Genomic DNA, 9141 nt, shown 5'->3' on the forward strand with positions numbered 1-9141 from the left:
TGGAGAGTGAGAGGCTTGAAGAGGTCAAAAAGCTTCAGCAACACTTTATTAGACTGATGTGTTTTGGCTTGTGACCTTCTTCAGGGTCATGAAGTGTTGCTGGAGCTTTTTGACCTCTGAAAAGGCTTCAGTGGCAGCTCAGCTTGCAGCCCCCTCTGGTGTTTTGAAGCTGCCCTGACAGACACTTCAATCATTGCTGGCTTCACTCTTTTGTCTTTAAAGTCTTTATATGTGATGTTTCACACTTAAATGTATAAATCAAGTATATCCTCTGAAAATAACTCTGTGAGTCATGACTGTCTACAATGGGTGTAACACCCGAGTCCCACTGTCTGTGATGTTTTCAGAGTTTTCAGAGTCCTATCTTCACTTTGTTTACATCGCCCGGACGGCCGGCTGACTCCTCCCCTCGTGTATAAAAGTTGTTTAATTGAGGGACTAGAGAAAAGAAGAATAACTTACTGTACTCACTGCTTAACTGTGTTTCTAGATCACGCTCATTTCAGGTAAATTTACATGCAGTGTGAAGATACGAGCATAATAAAGATCACTAGCATTAGCATGCTAACACAACAATGCAGCGCAAGTTGTTTTGGTTTCATGCTGGTGCTCAAGGGCGACATCTGCTGGATCAAAACATCACATATAAAGCCTTTAAGAGATAAATGATAAAATTAGTCTTTTTTTTTTTGCTGCTACAAAACATTGGTTACTGGTTGCAGCCGTATGCGTCCATGGTTTCCAGGACAGAGCAGCTTACAGTGAAGTCGACTGAGCTGCTGTTTTTGGAGATTAGTAGATTTTTGTGAATAATGATACCAGACTGGTGCATTGACTGTCTCATTTTACGATGCTGAATCTGCATTCTACACAGTGTCAGAGGCTTTCCTCACATTTCTCAAACACTTCCTCTTGGATGACACCACGAGCTGAACAGACCGTCCCGGAGATCGTTTGCCCTACTTTCAGTATTTCTAAAATATTAGATTAGATTTGCTCGTCCTGCTGATTCTTTGCTTTCTTTTCTCCATTTCTTCTCTCGGTCTTGTATTGTCTTACCTCACGGGGGTGTTGATTTTGTGGTCCATAATGTTGTATATATTTGTGTGGAAATGTCGAGTGTAAACTGAGAGGGGCCATTTCACACGGATTTGGCTAACGCACCGTTTCAAACTGCCAGAGCGCATTACCAGATGTCCGACGCCCACTCGGAGTATTGATACATCCAGATTGATCTTTTCATGTGAGGCCGAGGTCTGTTACGGTTTGGCCTGGTGGTTTGAGGGTCTTCCTACCAATGGGACCAGTCAGAGAATCCTCTGGCAGAGTGGTACCCTGAGTGCATTGCACGCCGTGGCAGAGCCGGTTCCTTCTTCCTCTGCCTGCACAGGTGCCAGGGCTTAGGGGGAGGGAACACCTGCCAGCCTGTTTCCCCATGGCCACGGCGGGCTGGAGAAGCATTTTCCCAGGCTCCCCAGATGAATGGTCACTAATAGCCGTGGGAGAGGGCTTTGCGAGTGCTGCACAGTGTACCACTGACTCCTCTTGGCAGCCCTGTGACGGGGGCTTAAGGCAGCCTGGCCACGGCCACTGCGGGAAAAAAGCACAAGTGTTGCTGGATAGCTTTACTGTTGGAGAATGTGTTTACGAATGACCAGTGAAGAATGCAGAGGATGTGTAGAGGATGTGTCGCGCTGCCCTGTCACTGATGTAGCTGCGTTTGCCTTCCCTTGCTCTTTGAAGGCCGCTCGATACAAACTTGTCTTCTGGGAAAATGTGACTGAGATGTGTTGGAAGTTAATCTGAGGTTTACACATGCCCGCCTCTCAGCCTTCTTTAACAGCACATGAGCATTTAATGTTCATTTATTAACCCGTCTTATTTCCTTCTTAGTGCTACCACAGCTACTACTATTTATGTGTGAGGCCGTTATGTATGGCTCCGGTCTGTAAATAGAGAGGCATGCCTGTGGCAGAGTTACCTGCCCCGCTCTGTGTAACTGGGTGTGAGGCAGGCCGGGATTAAGGCGAGGGGGGAAACAGAGACCTGTGACAGGAACAAAGGAATTCCAAGGCCCGGGCTGGAAATGGATCCTGATCAGAGTAGCCACTCCAGGGCCGCCTGCCCCTCTCACTGCTCGCCCTCCCTCCCACCCTGTGCCCCTGCTGGGCAACCCCCTTCCCCCTGGTGCTTTGTGGTGTTGCTGTGGCTCTTTAAATCCTTCCTGTAAGCCCCCCAGCCTTACTCAGCACAGCACATAGGACAGTCTGACTCCACTGTTAACCCCCCCTCCCCATTATTGGACGCATATGGTGTTTTCATACATGCACAAAACTTCCTGAAATCCTCGGGTTGAGTTGCAAACAACCACAATTTCCATACTTGACTGTACCTGGATTTTTTATCCTGCCAGCTTCCTGGGAAATATTCCACTCCGCCATCGACTCTCCCGCGCTGTGAGGGATGTGTGATGAGATACTCGAGTAGATTTCAGGGGCAGTCCGCCTGAAAGTTTCTAGAAACTTTTAGGTGTGAAAACGAATTCAGACACACACTAACTAACGTTCTTTATTCTTTTTGTCTTCCTCTCTCTTGCCCACCGTGTCTGCTCTTCTCTGCCCTCGTCAAGTCTCTTCATGTTTTCTCACTTTCTCTCCTTTTCCGTCTCCGCAGGGTCAGCTGCAGACTCTTAGGACACGACCACAATCCCTCGCCATAGCTGTCACACGGCGCTCTTTTCCCATATAATTAGGGCCTGAGCCTGAGCCTGAGCACGGATCACATTCATGTGACTGTTCCCCTTTACCACATTCTGGTCTGGGAGATGGCACACGCTCTCTTGAACTCCTGCTAAGTGTTCAGCCCGACCAGAGAGCCTTGTTTGAGGATTTACTGAAACATTTCAGAGAGAGGAGGATGTTGTTTTTCTCTTCACGTCGGGGAGAAAACGGGGCGTCTGTCGCGTGTTCTCATGAGCTCTGTGGTTTCTGCTGTGGATGGATGTCATTGTAATGCTGTGTGCAACATTTTCTTGTGTTGTCAGAAAACGCCAGCCTGACGGCCTCAATAACAGACACACAGTTCAACTGTTGACAGGAATGCTTTCAGGGCGTTTAGTTTGCACAAGGTCACTGAGTTACATTCATAGATTTTAAGAATCATGGATGTAGCAACGCGGCTGTCACCCATTGGTTAATGGACTGTGTTTTTGTGGCCTTAAGTTCAGCTTTTCGACCATCGTTGGTTTTTTGGAGCCAGAAGTGACAATATTTGATAGAAAGGATGATACTGGAGATGAGTAAGAGGTTAGAAAACATCAAGTTATTAAATATACAGTCAATACCTGTAGCGTCTTTGTTAGCTGGTGGAATAGCTAGCTAACTGTCCTGTCTCAAAAGCCTTACTCAGACCGCCGTTTCAAGCTGTGATATTTACGCCGCTGTGATGTTTCGCCTTCAATCTGAAAGTCGCAGAGGCGTAGTGGGGAGACAAAGTGTTCCCCCTTCTGTACCGTCTTCAGAGGCGAAACAGAGGACAGACGGGATCAGGTGTGCATGTCTTGACTGTGTGTATGTGGAGCTCCCGCTGTGTCACATTCATTAAGCACTAAGCACAAGTGGTGGACGAAATTGTCCTTGGCTCGAGCTGCATTGTTGTGTTAGCATGCTAATGTTAGCGCTCTTTAGTTAGCTCGTAGCTTCACATTGTTGTGTTAGCATGCTAATGTTAGCGCTCTTTAGTTAGCTCGTAGCTTCACATTTCATGTAAACTGACACAGAATGAGCGTGATCTAAAAACTCTTACTAACATCCAAATAATCAGTGAGTATGTTCTTCTTCTTCTCTGTAGTTCTTGACTAAAACAGCTTTTATACACAAGGGGAGGAGCCGGCCGTCCCGTCCATGTAAACACGGCTCTGACAACAACACAGCCAGCGGGACTCGAGCTTCTCCCTCATTGTAGACAGTCATGAGTCAAACTATAAAGTTAAAATTAATGTCAAAATGTTTTTTGTTAAACCCAGATTCTGTTGTGATTGATTGTTAATCACTTTGGATTTATGTCCATGGTTGATTTTTCAGAGTATTTTTGTTTTTTTTAGATGGAAAAAAGATCAGATGTTAGGTCATGATTGACAGCTCTGTTGACAAACGCGACTCCTGCAGCAGAGTAGAGGAGGCAAGACGAGAGAAAACCTGACGAAAACTATCAGTACAGTCGTTGAACTTTCCATAATCATGTCTGACTTACTTAGCTGAGGTGACACCTAACAACATCCACCTGTCAATCAACTTGTCTCGAATGAGGAACTGAGACAAAGACACCAAAAAGGGTTTTGTAGCCGGCTGTAAACATGTTTATATCTGCTGTGAGGTTGAGATTTTTTTAAATGTTTCTCAACAGGAATTGACTCACTTTCAGAGCCATCCTCTAGTGGACACTTAAAGAACTGCAGTTTCTGGGACTTGGTTCATTTCTCAGACACAGAAGTTTCTGCTCAGGCCAAACCTAGAAAGCCTTGATCTGCAGAGACGCCGTGTTTCCTAGAAGATGATATCTGAGTTTTAAAAGACGGGCACAGTGCACACACTTCTCTGCAGAACATTTTATCTAAAGAAGCTCGATGCAAAGTAAGCATTTTGCATCCTCCTCGTCCTGAACTCTCTTGAATAAAATCAGTGGCAGCACTTTGAGAGATTTGTGGCCTCTCGGGTTAATTAAGACATAAAGATGATTGACTGTGACGGCTTGTATTGTGACTACTTTTCTCTCATCAGATTATGTTTCTGAGAAATAGATTTTCCTCCCTCAGTAATTGTTCTGTGCTCCAAAAACGCTCCCCACCACTGCAGTCACATGCTGCATTATGGGTTGGCCTGGGCTACCATGCTGCGGCGTATTTTGTAACTGTGATGAAGGGGTCACCCAAATGTTAAATTGAACACTCATGTGCAAATATTGTTTCAGGTGGACGTTGTGCAGGATGATAAGGCACAGCGCTCCGCTACAGCCGTAGTTACAGTTACACACAGAGAGTGATGTCCTTCCAGGAAAGCCCCCACTTACACATGGGTAACTTCCTCAGGCTCGCTCGTCCCTCACCACTCCACCCCTCTCTCTCTCTCTCTCTCTCTCTGAGCCCCATCTCTCCACCCACACTCGAGGACAGAGGGAGGGGGTCCACATCAAAGCAGAGATGTCAAAGGAGCAGGATTCTCAGGCACCGATGTCCGACTGTCCTGCTGATTCAAACTCCTGTTCATAAAGGGGTTTGCGTGGGAAGTGAAGTCCTCCTGACACACGGTCACTGCGCTAACATGCACTTCAGAAAAACACGCTTAATGGGATAAATCAGGTTACAGCAGGAAATCTGAGAATGTAGCGACATGGTGACTGTAAAAGCTGCGTTTACATCCAGCTGGTCACTAATCAGATTTCTCTCCTTCACTGTTTTTGAAGGAGTGCTGGCATCATGTAGGCGTAATGATGAAATATGACACTGAGAGGCCACTCAGGTTTTCTTTATGGTTAAAACAGTCATGTGACTCTATGGGAAAGTCTCTTTATTCAGATATTTTTTATTTTGGTTTTAATTAAAGCCATTCTTCTTACACATGGGATTTACATATTTTGCATACACGGACGCATTGCTACAAGTTGTTATCTTTCCCAAGGTCGTCTGATCAGGGTCAGGGTCAGAGACTGTGAGGTTGTACCTCCTAAACTGTAAAACTGTCTTCCACCAGATCTCAGCGCTGTGAACTCTGTGGTCATTTTTTACAAAGCAGGTTGAAGACCAATTTGTTGACTTGTCTTTGTTTGAAGTGGAGCTGCAGTTACAGCTCGATTCAGAGATTTCATTGGACCGCTGTCCTCCACGTCCACGGGTAAAAGACAACACAAGGTTCACCCTTGTTTTAGAACGAGCTTTATCCACTTGGTGTTTCTCCTCACTCTGATTATATTTTCTCTTCTTTGCTGCTACGTCCACGTCCGTCATATTCACCGCTTTGAATGGCGTCCAATCACTGAATTGTATCCACTCCTAAACTCACCTGCTGCGCTGTCATTGGCTGGAGGAAACACACCAGCTCCGCCCACAAACGTCCCGAGTCAACCAGAACAAATCAGAACAGTAAAATCCAGTCAGAGGACAGAGTCTCTGCAGACACAGTCACCACCACACATGTACGGAGGCCCAGAAGGGACAATGGAGCAGCTTCACTTTAGGAGAAGTTTGTCTTTTATTTTGAAGGAGAAGTCTGTGTTTTATTTTGAAGGAACCAGCCAGCTTTACTTTAGGAGAAGTCTGTGTTTTATTTTGAAGGAACCAGCCAGCTTTACTTTAGGAGAAGTCTGTGTTTTATTTTGAAGGAGGAAGCTGCTGACTCCATCTTTAGATGAAATAGTCGAACCTGAGCAGAGAACTCAGAGTAACCTGGGAGAGACAAAAACCTCACTTAAGGATTTGTGTTTAATTCTCTGTACCTTCTGTGTTCACACTAATCCAGAAAAGCCTCCATATCACAGCAGAAATTCTTATGGATTCCTGCATGAGTCACAACAGCATGTGCTGCCAGGAATGCGGACGGAGAGGAGAAGTAGGCTGTGTTTTCTAGAGCTGTTTTAATGATCTCCTCAGGATACGACTGAAGTTAATGAAGTCTGTTCCATGGGGGCTTACCTTTGACCCCGGTCTGAATGCTTCTCACCCAATCTTACAGTCCTCCTCACACTGGATGCCTTTTGGTTTGTTGACTTTTCTTTCCTCTCATTGTTTTCCCAGGAAGCGGTGAAAGCTGCAGGGATGTGTGTGTGTGTGTGTGTGTGTGTGTGTGTGTGTGTGTGTGTGTGTGTGTGTGTGTGTGTGTGTGTGTGTGTGTGTGTGTGTGTGTGTGTGTGTTCATACTGTACTCTAGCCTTGGCACCAGCCCTGTGGAGGCCGTGTCTCCATTCTGCAGTTATTCTGCGGTATATTACAAGATGGTAGAATACTATCCATACAAGCGGTTACATTATTATCTACCACATTTCTGAAAACATGGCGTGCTAGCTTGTTTACTGTTTGATTTGACCTATCATAACATTGTTGTGACTTTGGTTTCAAAACAATTAAGCAAGAACATCTTCTCTCGCAGGAAGTACAAACGAAAACCCTGAAAAGTTTCTCCTCTCCTCGTCGGAGTATTGCACCACTGCGGGCCACAGTTTGCCGCAGAAAGAGGCCACTGATTCCCAGAGGAGGAACCAGCAAACTGTTTGTGTGAGAGAAACATGAATGTAAGCTTAGCACGAGAGAACCCGGGCAGAGGGCCAAGAGCAACTCTGCGCTGTGCAGGACGTTATAAAGTTGGAGCAACAGCTGATGTCTCGGGGCACAGCGATGCTCTGATTCCCAACTCCGTGTCCAGACGTCCCCGTCAAACTTGTCCTGGGAATTGGCGAGCTCAACCCACCAGGGGAAAGCAGTGAGAATAGTTGTGAAGCTTGACATAAGGCTAAAGAGTCTAAAGGACTAAATCAAAGCTTCTAAAAACATGACAAAAGTCATGAATATGTTATGAAGGATAAGTGGATCCTGGCCCCTGTTAGACCCAGAATGGGCAGAAAAAACAAAGCAGAGCAAAGCATTCCTCTCTGGATAGACATCCAGCATTACATGATTACTGCGACGCTATTAAAAGAATAACAGAACGTTTTGATCTCCAATAAAGGAACGCTGATTTAGTTAACTACAGGCATGCTCATCATACCAAACTGTGTGCTCATTTCTCTCTGGGATTAACAAAGGAGTCTATTTATCTTCATGCTCAACAAATAATAAATGGTGAACGACTCGATAGACATTCAGGGAGGTGGGCACCCCTGTAGTGTAAGTACCTAACATTAGCTGCTGAAAGTCAGACTTATAGGTCGTTCACACCTGCAGAAAACTTCCTGAAAACCTTGAGGAGCGTCATGTGATCACTCTGAGCGTCATGTGATCACTCTGAGCGTCATGTGATCACTCTGAGCGTCATGTGATCAGTCTGAGGGTCATGTGATCACTCTGAGGGTCATGTGATCACTCTGAGGGTCATGTGATCAGTCTGAGGGTCATGTGATCAGTCTGAGGGTCATGTGATCACTCTGAGGGTCATGTGATCAGTCTGAGCGTCATGTGATCACTCTGAGGGTCATGTGATCACTCTGAGGGTCATGTGATCAGTCTGAGCGTCATGTGATCACTCTGAGCGTCATGTGTGAACACAAACATCTGAATGTTTCTCCTCCAGCCTCCTCATATTTATTCTGCAGAAAGTCAGAGTGAGCTGATGTGAGAACACAGCAGGATATAATCAGGAGAATTCACCTGGAGCCAGTGGGAGGGGCCAGTGGGAGGGGGCGGTGAGCTTTATTCCCTGTGATCGCTGCACGATCATAGACTGTCTGCACGCCACCTCTACCATCTCCGTGTTCTAATCAACCTGCTGCTGCATGTTTCCTGTTCTCCAGTTTGTTCTTCTCCTCTCTTTAGTTCACATTGAGATTCTCTTCAGCTACACGTAGCATTGATACAAAGACAACATACTTCCTCGTTCTTTTTTTATGTCACGTCTTACCCCCCCCCCCCATCTGACGGAGATAGTCTCCTGCTGTGAGGTGCATGTGTGAACAACCAAGTCAGGAGGACATTTTGAATTTCCCTTGGGATCAATAAAGTATCTCTCTCTCTCTCTCTCTGTCTCTCTCTCTCTCTCTGTCTCTCTCTCTCTGTCTCTCTCTCTCTCTCTCTCTCTCTCTGTCTCTCTCTCTCTCTCTGTCTCTCTCTCTCTCTCTCTCTGTCTCTCTCTCTCTCTTTCTCTCTCTCTCTGTCTCTCTCTCTCTCTGTCTCTCTCTCTCTCTCTCTCTCTGTCTCTCTCTCTCTGTCTCTCTCTCTCTCTGTCTCTCTCTCTCTCTCTCTATCTATCTCTCTCTCTGTCTCTCTCTCTCTCCCTGTCTCTCTCTCTCTCTGTCTATCTATCTCTCTCTCTCTCTGTCTCTCTCTGTCTCTCTCTCTATCTCTCTCTGTCTCTCTCTCTCTCTGTCTCTCCCTCTCTCTCTCTCTCTCTCTGTCTCTCTCTCTCTCTGTCTCTCTCTATCTCTATCTATCTCTCTCTC

General features: G+C 46.0%; 1 protein-coding gene across 1 annotated transcript in view; it reads left to right on the plus strand.

Moving 5' to 3' along the window:
• Window positions 1–8981, plus strand: part of memo1 (mediator of cell motility 1) — a 72577-nt gene extending 63596 nt beyond the window's left edge. Inside the window, exon 10 of the transcript XR_009673235.1 lies at window positions 8704–8981. The gene's annotated coding sequence lies outside the window, so the exon portion shown is untranslated. The remainder of the gene's footprint in view (window positions 1–8703) is intronic.
• Window positions 8982–9141: the final 160 nt, after the last annotated feature.

The sequence above is a fragment of the Labrus mixtus genome, chromosome 6 (assembly GCF_963584025.1).
Source record: "Labrus mixtus chromosome 6, fLabMix1.1, whole genome shotgun sequence".
Taxonomy (NCBI): Eukaryota; Metazoa; Chordata; class Actinopteri; order Labriformes; family Labridae; genus Labrus; species Labrus mixtus.